We start from the raw sequence: 25832 nt of genomic DNA, 5'->3' as shown, positions 1-25832 counted from the left end.
GGTTATCTATCCCAATTTTATTCTCTCTCTACAGAGAGACAACACCTCACATTTGACAATAACTAGTCTTACCATAAAATATATGAACAATGTGGCTTTTTTTTTCAGGGATTTAACCATTGAGCTCTGCTGGCAAGCACAAAAGGCCACTTTTGATATTGAGCAAATTAAGGTCAGTAAAAGTCATGAAATACTACATTTTAGAATGTAACTTAGATGAAATTCTTCTTATCGTTTGTCTACCGTAAGGCAGGCAGAGAGTTGCCACTTTGTGCAGTGCCCCTCACAGAAACCTACAGTAATAACCAGGCCTGAGCCTGCTTAGCTTCCAAGATCAGACAATCTCAGGTGTATTCAGGCTATTCTGTGCTATACCTTCAAAATCTGCAAGTTATATCTAAATATACACAAGAGTAACATAATTTTGTTTCAGGCCATTTCGTCCCACGAGCCCATGCCACCTGCTAACCAATATTTCAACAAAATTGCTCAATATCATTTGGATATTTAAACAGTACAGGCTTGGAAATTTGCTGAATGTCATTAAAATAATTACACCTGAAGAAAAGATTTCCAATTTGCATTCATTTGGCTGCAAATTGGATGTGGTTTTAGATTTGCATCACGTTTTGATCTAATCAAGAAGTTGGCAGTGTGAATTATACTAGCAAATGTACATTTCCTCGAGAAGATGAGGTGAGGGATTTAGGATGGGCCCATCATTTCCTGAGCTTTGGCAAAATCATGGCTTTACTAATAATAAAGTTATGTTGTCCTTCATGGTGCTCTTTTTTGCCAAATATTAATTCAAGCAGATTTTGAATACCAGGGACTGTGATCCCTTCAAGCTCTCTGAGTCATTCGCATAAAGGAGGTTTCACAATAGCAAACCTGAGAAAGTATATAGTCAACTTCTAACAGTTTATAGAACCCTAAATCAAATTCAGGACAAATGAACATGATTAAAGTAGAAGATACTGCCAATCAAGTGTAACCTTGACTTTAAGGGCAGAAACTATTTGTCATCTTCTCAGGAATTATGTTAATAACTCTTCAGGAATTGTTAATTCCTGAGACTCACTTTCCATAGTACCAATTGGGCATTTTCACTTTTAGTTTGTAGTATAGATAAAAGTTCACACTTGACTGGAGGGAGAACTAACGCTTTTATTAGCTTACAACACAGGTAGAGTTCATGAACTGGTTTCAGAGGGGTTCTGGATTTAGGCGGGAAACTGGGGTTATATACAGGTGCCCATGGGAGGAGGCAGGAGGCGGGACCCATCGTCAGAACAGCACACTTCAGTGAATCCCAGTTCACTACACGGTTTGTTACTAATTTGAAATGTATTGGTTAACCACAGAATGTGAATCCTCCCTGCTTATGGCAGTCTTAGGTAATGGCCAACTGACTATAAATAGAAGTTCCTTGTGAGAAATTCTGATTGTGACATCTTCTTTCACATTAGCAATGACTTGAGAAGCAACTGTAGTCCTTTCCACCGTGCCAAATCTAGGCAAACATCCTTGGACCTGAGTAAAGTTCCCAGGAAGGCTGCACCTCCCAGGCCTTTCACACTGCAGACTTACTTACCTGCAAAATCAGCAACCAGGCATTTTAAGGGGGTGGGGAGGTCCCACCCCCAGCGATGACGTCGCAAGTGATGGGTTACACATTCACAGGAAATCCCACAGGGAATCCCCCTGAGTGGAATTCCTCACTCTGCCAAGTCTGCTGCATTAACACAACTCTGCTGTCAGCAGATCCTCACTGACAAGACAGAGTTTACACTCCTGACATCTTATGAGATCTGTCGTTAGGTTTCTTATCCTAAAGCAGAAATGTAAGGTTTGCATGATGCAATCTGGTTCTCAGTATCTGGCCATTAACCAATGTCCTGCTCATTCTGTCTAATATTTGAAGGACGTGTTAAGCGAACAACAACGTCTAATTACTCTCAGAGGTCCAGATCACAGACCACAGTCACGGGCTGTGAAGGGCTGCGAGTATAGTAGAGGGGCAGGTGTTCCCAACAGTACACTGCGGACTTCATGTTGTCAATGACAACTCCAATAAAAGGATTAACTTACTGTCTGGACTGGGAAATCTCGGCTGCGCATATGTGTACTTCCCCTGAGCGGGTAGGGCTGTGCGAAGAGGTCCTGACTGGATATTTGACAGCAAATTCGGCTGCAGTGGTTGTCTGCCATTCGGATGTGGAAACAGATTGGTCTGGGTGCGACTTTTTCCGCGTTCTCCCCGTTTTGCCTGTCTGCTTTCCTTTTCCATTTGTTCTAGACATAGAATGAAGAAACCTTGAGAGGTGGCATGCTCTGAGCTATCCAACAGTTTCTTCTGGTTGGGAGCCAATTCTCGAAGAGATCATAGCAAACCCCGTTTAAAAGCAATACTGACCAAACTTCTCTTCCTCCAAAAAACACAAGTGATAGAAAGAGGAAAGGGAGGAGGGAGAGAAGTTGTGAAGTGTAATGATGAAATTAAAATGTCAGGTGAGTTAAATGCTTAACATGAAAAGAATATACCATGGATTGAACGGGCACAATTGCTCAGGAAAATAAAGGAATTGCTTGCAGTTTGATTTCTTTGCTCTGTTTCATAACATGTGCTCGAGGCCACAGAGGCTTGTCAGTCAGGGGTTTTATGTGATGCACATACGCTGACACTGACGTCGTGAAGCCTTCCCAGTAAGCTATTCGTTGTTTCCCACCACCAACAGTGGATTGGCGGGTGAATTTGGCCCGGCTCTGAGAGTACACCCCCCACCCATCCAGGTCTCAGAGCCCAGTCGATTTTGACCGGCCCTGCCTGGCCTGACCTTTTTACACCGCATGATTGCCGGGTAGGTAACTGGTTAAGTTGCCTGGATTACCCACTTGTTCACGGCGATGTGAACAGGCCTAATGAAAGCTATTGCAATACGAGTGGATACTCAAATTCACACAAAGCATTCTCAATTCTACACCATGACCGTTAAATAACGAAGCTTTTTTAAGGAGTGTCATCATTGTTCCATTTATCTGATTGTGGAATCAGTCGAATAGGATCATCCGAAGAATCTCCAGGCAATGATTACACCCTTGCAGCCTGTCCAAAGCATCCATTGCCATATTTTAGCACTGCCTGCTTCTTCTTCTTCCCATTCTCTTGCTGTATTTCTTCAAGCCAAGGTTAAGGTTTCATTGTAGCTAAACGTACTGAATGTGCAGCAATAGATGATGACACATCCATTACTCTCTGAGAGTTCCACATTGTGCTACTGGAGAAGTGGGAACATTGGAATCTCATCTTGAAGATCACAATGGCACTATCCATGAGATTCCTCTTGACCTTGTGGCTGTCATTATACCAGCATTCATCTGCACTAGTCAGAAACAGAATATTGGAAAAGAAACCAAAGGAAAGATGATTCCCTTTCCACTGAGAATAAGCAACCAATAATGCAGGCTTAAGCATGGTCAATTCCTATAAACTTCCAATTCATTGACCATACAGGCGCTCTTCTCTTGAACCCAGTTGAGGGCATGATAGATCCTGTAGTTCATATTGAGATCTAGGTTTAATGAGGGAGCTTAAATCCCCATACAAGTAAAATCCATCACTCCGTGAACCATTAGGAAACCTATAATAGATACAAATCTATCAAGTACTCCTCCCCCTCTTTTAGCCCCAAATTCCTGCTGAAGTAAAAGGAGATCATCTGACAAGTGACTTCCACAATATTTTCCTGACCTGAAAGTTTTGAAACATGGCAAAGATCAGCTGCTCCTGCAGCTAGAAGGTGAGCAAGTTCAAAGAGACAGCCATGCAGTAGTGTTGGCTGGAGGTCCATCTAAATTTTTTTTAAATTCCAGATTTATGTAAGAAATAGGAGCAGGAGTAGGCCATTAGGTCCATTGAACCTACTCCAGAATTTATTAAGATCGTGGTTGATTTGGACATGGTCTCAGCTCCACTTACCTGCCTTTGCCACACGATCCTTAATGAACCAAATGTCATGCCATCTTTAATTTTGTAGACGGGGAACACACCTGCTCTACTATAGAATTGTTTCCATTCTATAATCCATCTCTCTGCTCTACCATGATCCCTTCACTCTCCATTTAATTAATGAAGCAAAAATGTCAAATCGCAATAACCCTAAAAGTTTAATAGCTGCACTGAGATTATCAAATGAAGAGTTTGATGTGGTGTGAGAAGTAGTGTAATAAGAGAAGTAGATGGCAACTCTCACCTGAAGTTATCATGAGGCAAAAAAATTGTAAGAGGAGAGAGAGTGGAAAAGTGAACATTTTCTGGCAAAACTGACTCTAGACTTGCAAAATTCAGGGATTTGACAATCCTCATAGAAGCTCAGAAGAATGAAAGGAGACCTCATTGAAGCATACAAGTATCTGAGATAGATGAACAGGGTGAATGTTGAGAAGCTATTTCACCTGCCTGAAGAATCTAGTATTAAGAGGATTGTCTGAACGTAGGAAGTCAGCCATATAGCATTAGATCGGGAGAAATGTCTTGATTGAATCTTTATCTTATTGAATACTTACAGAGTAAGTAAGAATTCTGACAGAGAGCTAAGAATTCATTATGACTATAGAGTTAGTTGTTGAGTATATTTTCCCTTGCAACCGCTGCAACCATGTCTGCCTGTCCCGCATCGGACTTGTCAGCCACAAACGAGCCTCCAGCTGACGTGGACATTACCCCTCCAGAAATCTTCGTCCGCGAAGCCAAGCCAAAGATATTCAAGTGTGAAATCAATAGATCGTTGATAAGGTGGGAAGGGTGCAAAATAAGGGGGATTTTCTAAACAGATACTCTGGATTACAATTAGTTGAAATCAACTTCCAATTTTGTAAACACAAAACATTCAAAATAAATCTACAGATTTAAATCCATCATCAACTCCTCTATTGTTCGAGTAAAGTTAATGAGTGCTTCTCTTCAGCCAAAGGAACTGTTTGTAACTATTAATGAGAGCCGATGAATGGAACTAATTTGAATTAAACTATAATCTTAGAATCAGAGTTCTACAGCACAGAAAATGGCCCTTTGGACCAACTTTAGCTTGTGTTCAGCTCACATCCTCTAAACATTTTCTATCCTTGTACTTGTCTAAATGTCTTTTGAACACGGCTATTGTGCCTGCTTCAACCATTTCCTCTGTCCCTTTTAAATCTTTCCCCTCTCACCTGAAATCTATGCCTTTATTTTTAGACTCACTTATCCAAGGTAAAAGCCTATGTTACTAACCTTATCTGTGCCCCTCATGATTTTATAAACATCTAAGCTCCCGTGGCCTCTACAGGAAGGAAAGACCCAGCCTATCCAGCCTCTCCTTTCAATTCATATGCTTCAGTCCTGGTAACAATCTCGTGAATTTGCAGAAGATATCAGAAGCATTTATCAAATTATTTTTTTACTTTCTTCAGATGTCCATATGCTACTTCTCAGTAATTTACATGTGGGAAGAATAAACAAATTGCCACAAATGCTGTATGAAGAGTTCATGTTATGTCATTTCATGAAACACAACAATTTACTTATAATAAAATCAACATTCCTGGCTTGCAACTTTCCATATTACTTTACAGCCTGAGGAAATTACCAGGTATTTTTTAACAATTCCATGCTGTCCAGAGTATCTTACTGTTAAGAAATGAAAAGTTGTAAAGGGTGCACTACTCTCTGTCTGAATTTACAAACGAAATGCAAGAAAAAAAAAGCATGGCAAATATTAAGACTTGTTTCCTGTGCTAACAAATAATTTAATTGCTACTTGCCCTAAAATCAAATCTATCGTCTTTGCCAGTTGAGACCACCAATTAAGCACAGACATGGATCTTAAAGGGAGAGCTTTCCTGCACTGTATAACTTAAATTAAATGAGATATTTATCAAAAGGGCCTTGAGGAAGTTTTACAGAGGTTTCTAAGTAATGTATTGGATCAAAACATTTTTTTAGATCTGTACAATTTTCAAACTTGATTTGATTTTTGAATGCAATATAAATGTAGCAGTAATAAATGTATGCTAATTTTAAAAATGTAATATGCCTTGTTCATTTAAGTGAATTTCTGATGTTTTAGTCCCGGAAATGTAATTATTTTGAAAGGCAGTTATTTAATTAACTTAAATATATAGCAGCTCCTCTGAAGAATGTGAACTTTAGGATTGTTATTAAATTTTGTGCTACCACATTGACAATTTTTAAAATGTCCTCATTCACTTTTTGTGTTCCTGTATTTGATGGTCAATGCATCCTCATTCTTTGGCATAGCTTCTCTGCTATCCAGTTAAACAAGAATTTTCTCTTACCTGTCCATCTATTCTTGGAGAAGCTTTCCTTTACACCTATAATATTATGATCGCTCCATTTGGCAGTTTGTTCTAAGTAGCTTTGGAAGATTCTTAACATTCCACAACTAAATATTGAGAAGCCATCTTCAATGCCACAAACTCTATTCCATTGTGATCTATTCCACCTTTATTCTTGACCAATGCTTCAGATTGAATCAGAGAGCTTTCAACATTAGCAATCAGTGCTGGAAATCAGAAATAAAAAACTGATAATAGAGTTAATCTTTTGCTCGGTACTCTGAATAAAACTCAAGTTAAAATGTTAGCAGTGTCTCCCTCTCCACCCATACTGCCAGATCTATTGGGTATTCCCAAACATTTTTGTTGTTGCAACACTAAAATGCATTCAACCTCATGCTTCCCTTTATCTATCTCTGTAAAATTGTCCACAGCCAACTCTATTTCATCTATTCTTCTTTTGAAATTTTCATCAATGTTTTCTCCCCGACAAACTGAACCCCCCCTTGCACACTTACAAGTGATCCCAGAAATCAAACACCAATTGGCCTTTAAAGTGGCAAGTGTGAAAGCAAAATCAGCTCAACACCGGCATCTGATGATGTCATCTCACACCGGGGATTGACAGCCCCGACGCTTGCAGATGCCGGCATTGTGTAAAAGGGGGAATTACATTGAGAGATTGAAATGACCAAAGTTTTTGCGTGAGTGGAGGAAGAAAAAAATAAATTGAAGGTAGAAACTTTGCCATGGGAAAGTCGCAGTGGGAGAGAGAGAGAGAGAGAGGAAATAAGTAGCAATAAATAGCAATAGTAGACAAATTTTAAACAGCGTGGGAAAATTGGTACCGCTATAGTGCACAATTTACAAAGACTGTGGGAGAAAAGCAATGGTGGACCTGACTTCCCAGAATGCTGTGCGGCAGAGAACCTCCTCTATGATTGCTCCATGTATGCAGCTGGGCATACAGCCCTTTCTCTCCTGCATGGAATTCTGGGAGGGCAGGTTCACTATCGCTTTTTTCCATGATATTTATAAATTGTATACGATAGCGCTACGAACTTTCCCACATTGTATATGTTGTACGGAATAGTGCTACCAACTTTCCCACACTATATAAATTGTGCACTTATAGCGCTACAAACTTTCCCACCCTGTTTAAAAATTGTCTGCTATTGCTATTTATTGCTCGCACTTTCCCACAGTCCCTTATACAGGTTTATATAGGTTGGCACAACAACAACAGGAGCTGAAGGGCTCATACTGTGCTGTACATAAAGCTTAATTATGTTATAATTATGCATGATTAATTTTGTTCAAACACAAGATCATAATACATTGATCAGGATTTAGGGCAGGTTCACCATCATTCGATGCGTCATGACATCACCAGTAGAAGGTTGGCTCCTTGCAAGTGTGAAAGTGTTCAGTGTCCTATTTAGGAGTAGTCAAGTGTGAAAAGCCAGACTCCCATTCCTATCCCAGGACACTGAAAAGCCAATTTAGTAGGATGCAAGTGTGAAAGGGGCTTCAGATTATTCCATCTCCTATTGCTAATCTCCCCTTTGCACAATAAATTTTGAGGTACCTAAATTTCTATTGATAGTTCACACCAAAACCTACACTGGTACCTGTTCACAGCCTATTCTTCAATAATTCCTATGGGATACTTTGCTACATTAAAGTTATATAAAAGTAATGTCAGGCTAAGAGATGCAGCCTTCAGTACACGAAATGTACAGAAGATGAATAAGAAAGAAAAAACACTAAAATTGGACAGAGAGAGAGCAATCAGGTTCCTCCATTTGTGGGAATGATATATATGGGAGCTCATTTTTTATTCCTGCATTGTCTATAAATCAGGCATTTAGAGCTTGAATATAGCCTGTAATAGGGGAAATCTGCTTATTTAACTCAAACCAGTGAAGAAATGTAAAAATATTGTCACATTCCATTGTTTCCATCAAATTTTATTTTTAACATAAAAATACTCACCAAGCCATTTAAGCATAAGACGCCTGAGCTATGCCCAACTGCATTCGCACACAATATTCACGCATTTTCTATTAAAGGTCACAAAAGACCTCCAGCTGACATTAATTTCTCCATCCTTGAAATGTAGAGATCAATTAAAGCTCAATAAGTAAGTCATGCAGGCCATTTCCTACAACCAAGATCAAAAACTGCATCACAAACTGATTCATTTACCAACTGAAGTGCGATGCAAGATGACCAATATATTGCACAATTGGTGGAAGTTGTAGAATAATTAATGTCCAGAGATCAACTGGTAATGCGCTGAAAACCTTACAATAGTGGATATTTTATGCCAACACTTCACGTTATAAAATGTCCATGTTGTCATATATAATGTAATATAAATTACTAATGTCAATTAATAATCACATAATTATACTCTTCCACAAGTAATAACATTGTACTTAGTTGTTCGATTAAGCCAGTGCTATCAACCAAACCTGTTGACTTGCATTGTACACCCTCAGGAGATATTCTGCACTTCCTAAAATGAAGTAATATGATTGCAGGGATAGTGGGTAAGATTTCAAAAGAGGTTGTGTTAGGTCTGCTTTGTCCATGAATGAGTGAGACAAACACCAGACTGAGTCAAAATCAGGGTTCTTTGTTCTTTATTACCGGATTGTAACACTTGCAACTAACAATGTTAGTCGGAGAATGCATTCTGCCGTTATCAGCAAAATGGTGATTTTTTATACCCTTGGATACGTGCTTAGAACATCATCATATCATTACTTGTCCAATGACTAAAACTGTTGCTATCCTTTCCCTGCTAGCTTCCTGCCTCTCAATCCATCAATGTCTCTCTTATCTTGTAAGTACAAGGATGCATTCACATCTTGTTACAGCCCTGCACAGGGTAACTCCTTACACATTCCCATCTCATGATGTTTTACCTAACAGGAGTACAAGGACACCTCCCCTTCTTGTTACAGCCCTGCACAGGGTAACTCCTTACACATTCCCATCTCATGATGTTTTACCTTACAGTTGCCACTGCTATATAATTGTGCCAATGTAATGAATCACAGATGCAGTTGCATGTGCTTCTCTAATGTTCCCAAAGGTTAACTGAAATGATAGTTCAATTGGATTATTTTTTAGATGTACACTGTAACACAGAATTGCTGAAATTTACAGCTCAGAAGGAAGCCATTCAAGCCTTCATGTCCTAAGCAGAACTTTGGATTAATTTCACTCCCCAGCTTATAATTCATAGCTTCATGGTTCTTCAGGTCCTTATCCAAGTATTTCTTCAATGTGCCAAGGAGTTCTGCCTCTATATCAGAAATGTTTGGCTGATGTCAATTAAATTTAATTGTTTTCTTATAAATAAGAAAATCACATGCAATGGCTTATTTGTAAACTGGCTTAAACCTAACCTGCTTTTATCCAATCTTATTAAATAATGAGAAGTTTATCTTCTTTTGTGCTTTTGCAGTTATGTGTTATTGTAATGAGTTGATTGTCATATTCATTATACAATGCACATATGCCCAAAATTCATACTTATTGCAGCCAAGTGAGTATTTGTGAAGAAATAATAGAAATAGTAAATTAATTGAATTAAATTAAAAGGGACAATAAATACATAAGATACATAATAAATATTCACTGTAATCTAAAAAATGAATTCCAATAGTGGAGATAATCCATGATTGGTGCACCAGAGGGAGGTTAAAGACTCCGATACCTATTGGAAATAGTTTTCTTGGGCCTGGAGGTGCTGGACCAAGCTTTTCTCCCGTATTCCTGAAGGTAGCAGTGAGAAGAAGTTGTGACCAGTGTGATGGGGGTCCTTTATGAAGTTGGTTGCCTTCTTCAGGCAGCACCTCATATAGATATCTACAATAGATGGGGGATTAGATCCTGTGAGAGGCCGGGCTATGTTTGCTACCATCTGCATTCCTGGGCACTTACAAACCAGGCCGTGATGCAACCATTCAGTATATTTTCCACTTTGCCCCGTAGAGAGCATGCTAAATCTATGACTCTTGAGAAAGTAGACAGGCCGGCATGCCTTCTTCATAGTTGCCTTGATGTGAAGCCTCCAAGCAAGGTCTTCTGAGAAATGGACTCCCAGGAACTCTCCACAATGCAGACTGATCAGTGGTCCCTCTGCTTTTCCTTTATAAAATCAACAATAAACCATTTGGTCTTGAGAGCAAGATTGTTGATCTGGCACCACCCAACTAGGTTATTAATCTTCATCCTGTATTCTGACACATCATTTTAAGTTATTTGCCAAAAATGGTGGTGCCATCAAAGAATTTGTAGACTGAGTTGGAGCTGAACTTGGCTACACAGTCATGAGTGTATAAGCAGTGGAATAGGGACTAAGCATGCAGCCTTGGGTGCACCTGTGTTGATGGGCAGTGTGGAGGAGGTGACGTGGCCAATCCGCATTGAATGGGGTCTTCCAATGATGAGGTCAAAGGTCTCATTTGCAGAAGGATGGAGACAGTACCAGATCCTTTAGCTTGGTCATGAGATTTGCTGGTATTGTGGTGTTGAATGCCAAGCTAATGGTCCACCACCAACCCTCAAACCCCAGCCACAAGCCTGGATGCTTCACCTGAGGAGGCAGAGGTGAAGAAGGAGGGAACTGCACAGAACAAAAAATGTCAGACAATGAGGAAGCGGAAGAATACCCCAAAAGCAAGAAGGAAGAAACTGGTAACTGACATGCAGGCAAGGGGAAGAAAATAGTCAAGGCTGAAACAGAAGCTAGCAACCTCTCATCATCTGAGGATGAAGCCATCACACGTGCCAGACAAAGGCAGAGGGAGTACAAAGATGGAGAGGAAAGAGAGGAGGAAAATGGGTTACAAATAAGCCCAACGGTGGGAGGTACAGTACCTGTAGAGCTCGTCGAAAGAACAAAAGACTTGTTGATCCAAACCAAGGCTTTTATTAGCAAAAGACAGGCGCTCTTCACAGGTGGCCGACCAGTCCGGAATGATCCGACCTGGCTAGGGACACAACCCTTTAAGGCCCAGACAGTAGGTGTGGCTTAGCTCTCAGCCAATCGCTGTAAGCACAGTCTAGATACAGTAACTATATACATTGGTGATAGATCTGTACTATCACAGTACCCCAGCCACCCAGCTGCAAGAGATTGTAAACAGGGCAAAGGTTATCAATTCCCCCATCACCTCATCTCCCCACTATGAGAGACTGGAAGCAATTCAGTGACTGTCACCCACTAGGTCCACCAGACCTGGAGCAGTGCAGAGGCTGTTTCCCCTCAGCTATGGGAGAACACAAGCCACCCTGGAGATGGAGAAGCAGGAGCACAGTCAGATTTCCCCCCTGTATCACCACCTGAATAACTGAGGAGACCCCACTCCCAGAGGAAGATCAAGTCCTATTCGTGAGTCCAAAACCAGTGCTGAGATTCACCAAAGCAGTGGGCATAAGGGCTCAGGCTGATTGACACTGGACTGTAAGGACTGAGAACTGGAGACTTCTATAGACAACAATGGAGATTAAAATAACAACCCTTAACAATAGGGTCAAACATACTAGGTGATGTAAATGCCTTATAATACCTGGCCGAGGTCAAGGCAGATATGACATTCATAAAGAGTACTGGCTACCACACCTCAGGAACTATCAGAGGTGGGCACAATGGTGGCACCATGAGATGACTCTATGGTCAGGGAGGGAATGATTGTCACACATCTGCTCTGGGTATCTTGTGACAGGAAGGAAATTTCATAATCACCGAGTTAAAGGAGGTGGTTGGGGGACAAACCCTCAAGGAGGGCCTAAATTACCACAACACTCTGCTCCTGTTAATCAATCTGTACACCTTGCCCATGAAGAATGAGAATCTAGCCATCTTCCAGCAGCTCCCACCACTGCTGCGATGTCCAACCCAGTCATTCTGGCTGGAGTTCAGATGGTTCAACCCAGTTTTGGATAGAATTCGTGTACGTGTCAAAGGCTTTCAAGATCCGAACCATTGGATTCACACCGGTGTTCTTCTCTGGACACCACCTCTTTTGCACCTCCTGTCACCTACAGGAGTACCAGAAGGTGGGCAAGGGAACATGGAAGTTGAACATGAAGTTGCTGACCCAAGAGAATGTAGAGAAACTAAAGAAGGAGTGCGCTGATTGGCAAACTGTGAAATCCTTCTTTGACTCCCCTGTGACTTGGTGGGAAGCAACCAAGGAGAACATCAAGTGGTTTTTTATCCTCAAAGATGTTCAAGAGAGGCGGGGGAACTAAGCCAACTCCAGACTGACTGCAACAACTCCTCCATCTGCTGTCAAGAGGGGTGGACGTGAAGGAGGAATTCCGAAAAGTGAAGAGCAGGAAGATATCTGACAGCCTCACACTGCTCAGGGATACTATCTCCTATGTGCAGGACAGGGGGTGGACACCTGCCTGGTCAGCTTAAAGAAGAAGAAGACATTCAATCAGATATCACCCTGTAGAGCTCGTTGAAAGAACCAAAGACTTGTTGATCCAAACCAAGGCTTTGGTTCTTTCGACGAGCTCTACAATTTTATTAGCAAAAGACAGGAGCTCTTCACAGGTGGCCGACCAGGCCGGAATGATCCGACCTGGCTAAGGACACAACCCTTTAAGGCCCAGACAATAGGCGTGGCTTAGCTCTCAGCCAATCGCTGTAAGCACAGTCTAGATACAGTAACTATATACACTATATACATTGGTGATAGATCTGTACTATCGCACACCCACATAGGGGGCCACAGCATAATTGCATAGGGAGACGTGGAAAACGCCTCTTCTGGCAGAATTAATTAATACCCAACTTAATTTTAAAAATTTAAATATTGAATAATTTTAAAACTCTTCTAGAGATCTGAAAAGCTGGCTACAAAAAAATCTAGAACTGAAGTTAGAGTGATAGAAGAAGCTGGGTCTACCTTGAAGACTCAGCCGCCAATCCTGGTTCCTCTCCAGCCTCGATCTACGAAGCGTCCTCAGGTAAGGATTCAATCTCCAGTGCCACCTTCTCAGGGAACTGGAGAAGATGGTGTTGGAGCATGGAAGAAAACTACAGAAATGATGATAGAATCAACGCGCATGCGCGGGACTTCACGGATGCGCACAGCAGAAGTGATCGAGTTGGAGCTTGCAGACCCAATTTTTACTATGGTAGCAGATCAAACGAGGGCCAAGTAGAAAGCCTGTCTACAATTTCAACCAATGGCTACATCTACAGAAGAAGAAGAAGAGGTAAGAGTGGAAGAGGAGAGTCTTGTACCGCAATCACAGGGAGAGGAATCAAAAGAAGGAGATCAATATATTCAAGATAAAATTGGTGCATATTATGTTACCCCAAAACCTCTTGATCCACAGATTTTTGATAAAACTTTTGAAAAAATTGATTCAATCAGAGAAAAAATTGTTGCAAATTTTGCAGGTGAAAGCAGATTTTACTACTCAACTGGGAGTTATTAGAGAAGATATAACTGTAATGAAGACAGATATGGCAAACTGTAATAAAACTGTTGATAAAAATTAAAATTAAAGATATCACACACACATATGCTGGACTTGCACTCCAAAATGGGCTTTGTGGAGAGAATCTGGAATTGAATTAAACTTCTCTACCCAGAGATCTGTAGTGCAGTCCAAATCAATGGATGGGAAACAGCTTCCCCATCAAGTCAAGAGACAGGCAAGGTTGGCTGCTCCCTCCAGTCCTATTTATGTGCTGCAAGAACCTTTTTGCTGAATCCATCAGGAAGGACAAGGGCATAAGAAGAGTGACGTTACCAGAGAGTGGAGGCACTCATGTCAAGGCCCCCTATACATGGACAATGTTGTGGTCTTTTGTGCAGACACACAATTGGTCCACAGACTGATCAGCATCTACAGCCATTCTGAGTCTGCATTAGGTGCCAGGGTAAACCAGAAGTAGAGCAAGACAATGTTCTTCGGTAACTGGTTTGACCGGTCCACCATCCCCTTCACAATCAGATCTGGTTTGAAGGGGCCAAGGTACGCATGAAAAATTGTTTGGAATGGATTGTAAAAGTCCACCGGAAATTGCAACTGTGGGCTTGATGCACCTTCTCAATAACAAAGAAGAACCTGGTCATCAGGTAATGATGTGTTAATGGTACTGGTGAACATGACACAGGTGTAGCCTATACCTCACTCATGTCCTGGTGGTCATCAGAACAGTTTTTGATTCATATGAAGATTTAAGATGGAAAGAGTCTGAAAGGTCGCAATGTACAAATCGCCAGACAATGGGGGCTAAAGCATACCCACTTGACCCTCATCCTGATATCATCTTTGTGTGTGCCTGCATCAGGCTGTGTATGAAACCAAAGTACGAGGGCATTAAGTTTCACTATGTGCTGAGGTTCTACCTGTCCCAGGAGTTACGAAGGATGGGCCTGGTTTCATTGATACACAGTATCCTAGTCAGCTGGAATTTTCTACGTCACCTATCCTTCATGGAAAAGTTTTTTTCCTGCAAACACGTTTGACCACAAGGCCATCAGGCAGTAGTCAGGACAGAACAGCCTACAGGCACTGAGAGATGAGGACTTGATAGACTCTGTGGGGTGGTTCCAAGAGCAGACTATCCAAGTCACCTGATGGAATGCCTCATCGTCAGTGCTCACAAAAAAATACTGGGTCTTGACCTGGCTGGCAATGAGAGGAGCCTTTCAGTCAGATCCTTGCTGTACAACTGGAACATCAACCTCAATGTATATTGACTCCGAGATTACTGTAGTTGGAGCTGAGACAGTTGTCCACCTCTTTGTAGAAAGCAGATTCACTAAAAGCATGTGGAGAAGGATGCACGGTTCCTTGACACAATTCATCCCCAACAGCAGCACATCCAGAACTGGTGGAAGACCATTAACTTGGTGATAGATGCTCTTTGGTCTGAGTGAAACCTGTTGGTCTTTCAGCATACCGAGTTGTCAGTGTGGGAATGCTGCTGACTGGTACATTCCACAATGCAGGAGTATGTGCTAAGGGATGCACTGAGGCTTGGCGTAGCTAACGTGAAGGCTCTATGAGGAAGGTCCAAAGAGGGGCTGAGACCGAGGGGAAGCGCCTCAAAAAATAGAGGGGGGAGCAGCAACAAGGTCCCACAGTGTAAACTGAAATGAATCTAACAATGTACAATGATTGAAATGCATGGATAGAAAACAAAGGGTGTATCGTTTTGGGAAGATATCAGGTTCAGTGAGTTCACAGAAAGACAAATTTGGACACAAGTGTTACAATCACATGTAACTTTAATTAACACAGGAGACAAATTGGGAGAATGTTAAATAGTATGTGATACTCTTTCACTTAAACAATATAGACACTCACCTTAGAGCTAGGTTGGACTCTGACAATAGTGAATCTATACTCAACACTGCTCACACACTACAAACAGGGACTCTTACACACACCCGGTTCCCTTAGCAACAGGGGTGCAGCTCTCTTTAAATATTGATCTTTTGCAATATTATGGCTCAGCTTCAGTGTAGTGCACACCTTACCCACGACACTTCCAGCAATGTCCACGGTAGCAACCTGACGTGGAGTAATATCTGTAAGGGGAGGTGAATTGAAAAATGTATAAAAACAAAGAAGCTTCCCGTCCTCGGTGTACTTTCCCGAGGTAGGGGGAGAGTACCCAACCTTGCAATGTTGTAAATGTAAATAAATGTTCTTTGTTCTCAACTTTTGTCTCGAGCATATTTTGTGAATGTGAAGGCACTTCTCACAACGAGGTAGAGAGCAAAAGGTTCTATACAATTATGTTTTATACAGTTCTAATCTGTGCTTCTCGCCAATAATGATCCTACGTGATTAAAATTAGCCAAACGGCAAGGTGTTCCCTAATGGGTGGCCGGAGTCCAACCTTGATTGAAAGGTGATGAGACTTCCAAATAAGTTTCAAACAGGGAGGATACGTGACCACCCGGAGTACACACATTCCAGACAGGCAGGAAGATCATGTTTCCTCCTCACACAACACGCCACTCCTCAGAAGTCAATAACTACAAAGACAAGCAGTAACTCTCTGTATGTGTTTTAGTATATAAAAAAAGGAAAAGAAAAGAACAAAAAAGATGTGTTAAAATTAAATTATTCCAATCGAGCAGATCAATAAATACACAAATACCTTCAGTATGCTGGACAAGACACATAATCAAATTCAATGACAACACCTCACCTGCTCCCAACCCCAACCCCCCACCAAACAGGGTCACTGTGTTTCAAATGGAGCAGGATGCTGTGGGAGCTGCTCCCCAGTGTCAGGAGGGTGGAGAAAGAAAATTGTCTGTTCTCCAACTCACGTGCCTGATTTCTCCAGCTTGGCTGGCAAATGTGAGCACCCTTACCACCAACATCTACAAGCAATGAAAGGTCATCCATCAAGTTCCAGAGCTGTCTCTTGACTTGCGCATCCCGTGCCTTGGCCTCTCTTGGATGCTCTCTCAGCACAGTGCCCAGATGGCCATTACTGCGCTACCCCATGGTGAGGCAGGGGCAGGCTGGCAGACGTATATCCAGGGTGTACCTGGGGCACCCCGTTTTCCTGGTCTGTCGTCTGACACCAGGATGCTGTTCCTGATTGCGTTCTCTTTAAACTGGTACCACGTGCCTGTGTTGGATTGCTGTAATAATAGCCAGGAGCAGTCGGGACTGAAAGTTAGCCAATTTGTGATTTTAAATAAAAGCTCCTGAAGCACCCATTCCATTAGGTATTTGTTTTTGTTAATGGGAGGGCTGGGGTAATGCTGTATTGCCTAATGAAACAAAATATATACATTGCTTTCTAGTGTTTGATATATGACACTACATATAAAATGTAACTTTGAAACAGAGAGCTGTTCTTCCAAATCCACGAGTGTGCTTAAAGACATTTCTACTACAGATCGGGTTGATTAAAAAATGAAAAGAACAAAAAAGGTCCATTACAAAATCTGCACCTGGTATGCACATAACAAAAGATGTGATCAAATGTCCAGTGTTTCCATGGCAACAGCTCTTGCCTGTCTTGCTGAGAGTTCTTTGCATAATAAGTGACAAAAGCTGTTTCTTGTTGGATGCTGGAAGTGCCGGCTGAAATCAGTGATGGGATCATAGCAGTCTGTTGAGAGGAACTTTTTGTAGACCCTCGCACAGAGAAGAGGAACAGCTTGAAGGATAGTCCTCTCCTGTGGGAGGGTGGGGGTGTTTGGGAGATCTCACAAGATAATCAGGGGCCACTGCAGGTGGGGGATTAGAAGGGAGGCTGGTCCACCCCAATGGGGCTTATCCTTGCAATGCTCTCTCTAGAGAGTATACATGTCCTCAGCAGGGTGACATCATTAAACTTTGTCTCAGCCCTGAAAACATGAGCAGGAACTCTCTTTTCCATGTACTCCGATCCCTCCAGATGGTAACAGTTTCCCAGACCGCCTTGACAGTTGCCAGTCCCATGAGGTGCAAGACCACCCCTTTAAGGTCAGAGCATGCTGTGGCAACCAAATAACCCACCAAGGCATCAGTCATCTTCGTGCTTGCTGGGAGGTGGTGTTCGCAGATACCCCTATAGATACCCACAATCAGTGCCCTCACCCTAACACCCACATCTCAATGCCAATGGTGTGGCACTGTGGCCAGATGTGTTAGTTCCATTCTAGGAGAGCAGGAAACTTGGCCCAGACTCCAGTCACCACCCATTCCCATAGGGTGGTGCCATCAATGACCCCTTCGGGTGGCACCTGCAAAGTGGTGGCAATCATCTGTTGGTCAGACAGAATGCCCAGGATGCTAACTTCCCAATGAGAGGTAGGGGAATTGAAGGCCCCCTTCATCTCCCAAATGAAGCAATGGCATGACTCGGTGTTCACCTGTTCGCTGGTGGTATCAATCCCCTCGCCCGGTTAGCTCCTTAACAGAGTAGTTCCAGGACTCCATTATCTCACCATGACCAGATACATGCTCACCTGAGGTTGCCTCAGTTTCAGCTACCTCCCCCTTTCGGAGGGTCAGCAAGGCACCCTTGCGGCAGACGTGGAACTGCTTGGTCACTGGTTGGGCTTGTAAAGGCTCAGTTACACGGGGTAGGGGGAGAGAAGGATGTGAATCATGGGACTCAGTTTCCTCATGGACATATCTATCCATCCAGATATACCCATCTCCCAACCACATGTCAATCCCCTCCCCCACTGGACAATGGCTCAGGCTTTCCCGAGTTCAAGCTGCGAGCCAGACCAGTGAGCTGCTTGCAGCTGCTATGTTTCAATCAGCTTGGAAGCTGCCTCCATGACTTTAATTTCTAGGTTGGTCACTTGCCCTTGGGTAATCTTCACTGCCTCTTGCAGATCATAACAGTATGCTTCAGGGATTCTATCTGTCTATCTTTCTTGTACTTGTCTATCTTTCTATCCGTCTAAATTGCTTGTACTTGTCTATCTTTCTATCTGTCTAAATTTCTTGTACGCCCTCATTACTTAACTTGCCAGCCATGTCACCAAACGGCTGAACCCCTGACAGTCATCAGTCCACCCAGAGATTTTATAATTTAACCCGGGGGTCCCTTCCCTATCTTTGGGTCACCTCCTGCTATCCCCATTGGTGAGCAGGTACACACTCACATATGTTCACAACAGGACACCTACATATACACTTGTTAATACGATTTCCTACATTATTATCACGATCTTCCACTCCCACATGGTTAAGATCCAGCCGAAACTCTTGAACCCAGCTTGCAGCACCAATGGTCATGTTAGGAAGGATATCAGGTTTGATGGGTTCACAGAGACGAGTCTGGACACAAGTGTTAGAATCACACATAACTTTAATTAACACATGGAAGACAAACGGGGAAGAATGTTAAATGGTATGTGATTAACCTTTCACTTAAACAACAATATGGACATTCACCTCAGAGCTAGATTGGATTCTGACAAGAGTAAACCTATACTCGATATGCTCACTGACTTGAATAAACACACTACAAATGGGGACTCTTAAAACACGCGGTTCCCTTAACAATGGAGGTGCGGCTCTCTGCAAGTATTGATCTATCGCAATACGGTTCAGCTTCAATGTAGTGCACACCTTACCCGCGACACTTCCAGCAATGTCCACAGCAGCAACCTTGTGTGGAGTGATGTCTGGGGCTTGGACTATGAGGCAGAGAGCAAGAATATTCTATGCATCGATGTTTTATTCAGTGCTAATCTGTGCTTCAAGCCAATAATGCCCCAGGTGATTTAAATTAGCTGAACGGTGAGGTGTGCACTCATGGGTAGCCACAATCCAATCTTGATTGACAGGTGACATGACTTCCAAATAAGTTTCAGATGGGGAGAACACATAACTACCCACAATGCACACATTCCAGACAGGCAGAGAGGCCATGTTTCCCCCACACACAACAGGGCGGGAATGAAACATCATAGCATGAAGAGCTGATTCGTACTTGGTCAGGTGACATTTCAAGTGAGTTTTTAAAGATTGGCCTGAGCCTTACTCCTTCACGTCTCTTTACAATTCTGAACAACTACTTTGCTGCTCCATTTGAAGCCAGATGATATAGAAAAATTAGAATATATTTGATAGCAGTGAAACACAAAAGTCTGCAGACACTGTGGTTGAAGTAAAAACACAACACTGGAGAATAAATGGTCATATGGTCATATAATTTGGTTCTACATTTTGTCATATCTTAATGAAGAGCTCAAACCCAAAATGCTGGTTTTGTATCTTTATCTTTGCTCCATAAAGTACATTGTTTGACTTGATGTCTATTGATATCAGTGCCTTTCATAATGTTTATGAATAAAATTGATAAAAATTAAGGACTTCTGGTGAAATTAAAATTTTAATGAAATTTAAGAGTGAAACAATTTTAAAGTTGCAGAGAAATAGGGTGTAAGAAGGTTAAGTGATTGAATGGCACAACCAGTTATGCTTCTGGCTAAAAACCTCTGATAAATATCTGTCTGACAGAGGTTTAAATAAGAGATGAATGAAATCTGAAATATCAGAAAAAGAGAGAAAACTCACGAATATTTGGTGTTGAGTCGCTAAAGTAAGCTCCAGATTTTCTTGCATGTCTGGCATATCCGGCACCAGCTGATAATATGAAGGACTGTCTGTCAATTTACTCCATGACTAGTCTCTAGGGCACAACCTTTCCAAGATTCACCAAATCAAATTTGATTCAAGATCAAACACCCCATTGATTTCAATGCAGTTGAAGCAAAAAGATTTAGTTGGCAAACAAAAAGTTCATTTAGATTTTTAATTCATTTAGATTTTATTGAATGTAATATTTTTAATTATTTATGATTTTTAATTCATTTTATTTTTTATGGCAGAGATTTTTTTATAATTATTAGAATTATGAGTTCCAGTTAAGTACCAGTGGAGGCAATGATTGTCAGCAGAGGTGCAACCTAGTGCTTTGTCTTCAATATCAGTCACAAAACTCTAAAATCTAACCATCACTCTTCATTACTCTTGTAGTAAATATCTGAGGCTGAAACATCTTGTTTCACCCTTGGTGCTGCAATGAGTGTTTTACTTTATCAGTGCTGTTAGTGAAATGGTCTATTTCCATCTCCATATCCATCATTGACCTTGCACAGCTGTCACTGAAAGCTTTGTTATATAAAAAAAGATTCCAATGCATTTCTGGCTGACCTCCCATTTCCAATGTCTGAAAGTTATCCAAAATTGTGCTACCGTTGTCCTAACTCACAAAAAGTCCAATTGACCTATTGTTTTTTTTTTGCCTTACAATGGATTGCAATTAAGTAATGCCTTAATTGTAATACTCTGTCAAGTTCTTCCAAAATCCTTGTTTTCCCAATCCGCATAATCTTCTAATTTATGGATGGAGAGGGAGACTTCGGGGAGATACTAGTAGTTTAAATGAATAGACAGCACCATGGAGATAGAATATAAAGTGAAAAAAATGCATGACCTTCCGTTTTGTTGCAAAGAGTAGAAAGATTGAATATTTTAAATGGTTAGAATTTGAAAGACACCAGTGGTCAGAGGGACCTGGATGTCCTTGCATAAAAATGATTGAAAATGACCATGCATGTATAGGAAGCAATTTGGAAGGCAAAAAGTAGTTTGACCTTTGTTGTAAAGGCATATTGTTCCACATAAATAGAATCCTGGTGCAAATATTGCATACAATTTTAGCTGCCCTTCCTGAGGAAGGATACCATTGCAATTGATGGAATGCAGCAAAGATTCATTGGATTGATCTCTAGAATGGAGAATTTTGTTGAATGAGAGCTGGATCTACCATAAATTTAGAAAAAATGGCTGGTGATCTCATCAAAACGTTCAACAGAGTCAACGGTCTTAACAGAGGTAACAAGCAGAGATAACATTTCCCTTGACTGGGAGGTCTACGATTAGAGGGCAGAGTTCCAGTACATGACATTGGTCATATGAGAAGACACTTCTTTGCACAGATGGTTTGGAATTCTGTACACAATAGGTCTGTGAAGAACATTTAAGAAAATGTTCAATAGATATTTAGATGGTGAGAGAATTAATGGATATGGGGGTTGGTCCAGAAAGATGGCACTGAAATAAACTATCAGCCATGTTGCTATTGAATGACAGAGCAGATCCAAGGGGTTGAAGAGTCTATTTCTGCTGCCATTTCTTATGTTACACTCAAATTAACCAGACGTGGCTAATTCTGGGCTTTTGCACATCTGGCTTTTAACCATTCTATTGTCAGATCTTGCCTTTTATTCCTGAAATCCAATAGGCAATAAATCCCTCTCTAAACCTTTCTCTACACCCTTTCTCTTTTAAACTGGTCTTTAAATTAAATATCTGCGTCCAAACATTTTGTCCTCGTATGTGTTAACTATTTACTTCGTTCAGTTTCAAATGTTCAATTATAGCATCTTGGCTTATTTAACTATGTGAAGGGTTTTGTAAAAATACAAGCAAACATTTATTAGATAGGAGGGCACCTGCACCCCATTCTTTCCAAAGAAGTAATGCAGAACTCAAATGTAACACTTCACCAATAACTAACCAAGCCTCTGTATTCTCTAAAGCAGCATTTACTCACTTTTATTTTGCATATATCTTCAAATAACTGCAATTAAATATCCATTTTGACACACTTCACTGGTTTGTATGATACATATTGATTTGTTGCTCTACCATCATAAACTCTAATAATCAAGAATCACATTCCCAGTTATCACTTATGAATGCAAAGTTCAAATTTTAAATATATATTTTGAAATGTTGCTTAATCTGGTCACGTCTCTTTCTAATGTTCTACTCCTGTCTACACAACTTATGATGCAACTGGATTCTCAACTTCCTCATTGACAGCGCCAAATCAGTTGAGATTGGCAACATTACCTCCTCCTCATGGCCCATCAAATGAGGGGCTCCTCCCATGATTGAATTACCAGATTTGAATCCAACACAATCTATAAATTTGCTGAAGACATCACTGTTATCAGCTGAACAATGGCTAATGATAGGTCAGAATGAAGGATGGAGATCAAAAATTTGGTTGTGTTGTGCCAGAACAACAATTTTGGTTTCAATGAGCAAAACAAAGGAGGTTATTGTGGACTTCAGAAAGAACCTCAAGGACCTTCAAGTTCCTGGGTGTTCACCTCTCCTAGGGCCAGTACATCAAGTACACCAACACCTCTACTTTCTAAGGGGCAGCACAGTTGGCATAGCGGTTAGCGCAACACTGTTACAGCGCCAGTGATCGGGATTGGGGTTCAAATCCAGTGCTGCCTGTTTGCATAGGTTTCCTCCGGGGGCTTGTAAGTTAATTGGGTGTAATTGGGCGACACGGGCTCGTGGGCCAAAATAACCTGTTATCGTGCTGTATATCTAAATTTAAAGGTGATTTGGCATGTTGTCAAATTTCTGCAGGCATATGATGGAAATTACACTGACTGGTTGCATAATGGCCAGTTTTGGAAACTTAAGTGTCCAGAAATGCAGAGGCTGCAGAAAGTGGCAAACCTAGCAGTGTCCATCATAGGTATCCACATCCCATCCAATGAAGAGCCCTATGTGTGAAGCTACCTTCAGTAGCAACCAGCAGAATAAAATATTTCTATAACCTTGTCATTATCACTTCTCGCTGTTACTTTCAGTACAGAAGCCTGAAGGCCAATACCTCTAGGTTCAAGGACAGTTTTTTTTTCAACAGCTTGAAAGAACTATCCTAGCATAAACGATTCCAGGACCACCAAAAATATCACTTGTTGCACTAATTGCAATTGTGTATATTTGTTTATCTGTTATAGCAGGCCGGGTCAAGCCCACACAACGGGCCAAATCGCCATAGCGAACAGCCAGCACGGCAGGGCTCAAAGGCTTTCCCCCCACCGCACAGAAGTTCCAGACTGCAGGAGCACATTGCCAGGGGAACGACCAGGCCTCACAGCACCATTATGACATCACTCTCATGAGCCTGTCGCCTCCCCTAAAAAGGAACAAGCATGGTTTGAATAAAAGGCAGTTACTGGTTTACTTGCTTGGTGCGGACAGCATTTATTTCAGCTCACCAGGACCAGGCTGAAGATGCCAACACACAGGCATACTGCAGCGCCATCACCAACCTACAAATTGAGGAGTTCGCGCCAGACCCAGGAGGTCCAATACTCCTGTGCGATATGTCTACAGGCCACCTGAGGCCAATCCTGCCCGTGACCTGGAGACGGCGGGTATTAAATCAAGTGCATAGACTCTCTCATCCTTAATTCAGTCAATAGTCCATCTCATTTTGGACATGTTCATATGGCACAGGGTTCAGAGCAAAATTTCACTTTGGAAAAAAACCTGTGTACAATACCAGCAAGCCAATGTCCCTTGACACACTAAAGGCCCACTGCAATATTTCCCACTCGTAGCAGACAGGTTCAACCACATGGACATTGTAGGGCCCCTTCCCATCAGCCAGGGGATAAGGTACCTTTTCACCGTGGTCGACCACTTTAAACACTGGCCAGAGGCAATGCCCATGCCGGCCTGCGACATGGAGACCTGTGAGAGGGTCTTTACCTCACAGTGGGTTGCCCATTTTGGTGTCTCTTCCCACATAACTTCGGACCAGGGAGCCCAGTGTACCTCTTCCCACTGGGCAACCATGGCAAAATTCTGCAGCAGCCAACTACACCACAGAACTCCCTCCCACCCCCAATTCTAATGGGCTGATAGAGTGCTTTCACCGCCATCTAAAAGCACCCCTCAAATTATGGCTGCATGGGCCCAACTGGATTGTTGAGATCCTATGGGTCCTGCTGGATATCCGCACAGCACATAAAGAGGGCCTCCCCATCTCATCAGCGGAAATGGTCTACAGTGCACCGCTCTCCATCCCAGGCGACATCCATTTTAGCTCCTGGGAACCACCACCCTGGACATCCTACAGTGGCAGAGGAACCACACTGCCTACCCATGTCCACATGTTGCCACCACCCACGAGACATCGACCAGCCACGTCCCACAAGAACTCAAAGCATAGGACTTTGTCTTTGGAAGATGGGGAAAACCAAGTACCCTGCAGTGCCCTTACGAAAGGCCTTTCAGGTTTTAGACAATGGAGGCAGGCATGACTCCTTAGATTAAAAGGTGATTTAGGAAGGCTGGAGGTGTGGGCTGAGAAATGGCTGATGGAATTTAATACAGATAAATGTGAGGTGCTGCATTTTGGAAAGGCAAATTTAAATAGGTCATATACATTGAATGGTAGACAATTGAGGAGTGCAGAGCAACAAAGGGATTTAGGAGTTAAGGTAAATAGTACCCTCAAGGCTGATACTCAGGTAGATGGTGTGGTGAAGAAGGCATTTGGAATGTTGGCCTTCATAAATCGGAGTATTGAATTCAAGAGTAGGGAGGTTATGATGAAATTGTACAAGGCATTGGTGAGGCCAAATTTGGAGTACTGTGTACAGTTTTGGTCACCACATTATAGGAAAGATATAAACAAAATAGAGAGAGTGCAGAGAAGGTTCACGAGAATGTTGACAGGATTTCAGGGTCTGAGTTACAGGGAAAGGTTGTGCAGACTGGGGCTTTTTTCTCTGGAGCGGAGAAGATTGAGAGGGGACTTGATAGAGGTGTTTAAGATTTTAAAAGGGACAGACAGAGTAAATGTGGATAGGCTTTTTCAATTAAGAAAGGGCGAGATTCAAACTAGAGGACATGGTTTAAGATTGAAGGGGGAAAATTATAAGGGGAACATGAGGGGAAATTCCTTTACGCAGAGGGTGGTGGGGATGTGGAATGAGCTTCCGGCAGACGTGATCGAGGCGGGATCATTGGTTACATTTAAGGAAAGACTGGATCGTTACACGGATAGGAGGGGACTAGAGGGGTATGGACCGGGTGCTGGTCAGTGGGACTAGGAGGGTGGGGATTTGCTACGGCATGGACTAGTAGGGCCGAACTGGCCTGTTCTGTGCTGTAAGTGATTATATGGTTATGGTTAT

General features: G+C 42.0%; 1 protein-coding gene and 1 long non-coding RNA gene across 4 annotated transcripts in view; one reads left to right on the top strand and one right to left on the bottom strand.

Moving 5' to 3' along the window:
• Window positions 1-23868, top strand: part of LOC138742384 (uncharacterized) — an 86451-nt gene extending 62583 nt beyond the window's left edge. Inside the window, exons 3-4 of the long non-coding RNA XR_011344127.1 lie at window positions 109-172; window positions 23643-23868. This is a non-coding gene — a long non-coding RNA (uncharacterized lncRNA). The remainder of the gene's footprint in view (window positions 1-108; window positions 173-23642) is intronic.
• Window positions 1-25832, bottom strand: part of pxylp1 (2-phosphoxylose phosphatase 1) — a 202075-nt gene that overhangs the window by 173248 nt on the left and 2995 nt on the right. The window lies entirely within an intron of this gene.

Source organism: Narcine bancroftii, chromosome 9 (assembly GCF_036971445.1).
Source record: "Narcine bancroftii isolate sNarBan1 chromosome 9, sNarBan1.hap1, whole genome shotgun sequence".
NCBI classification, from domain to species: domain Eukaryota; kingdom Metazoa; phylum Chordata; class Chondrichthyes; order Torpediniformes; family Narcinidae; genus Narcine; species Narcine bancroftii.
Note: the sequence above shows the minus strand (reverse complement) of the source record. Positions and strands in the feature narration are given on the sequence as shown.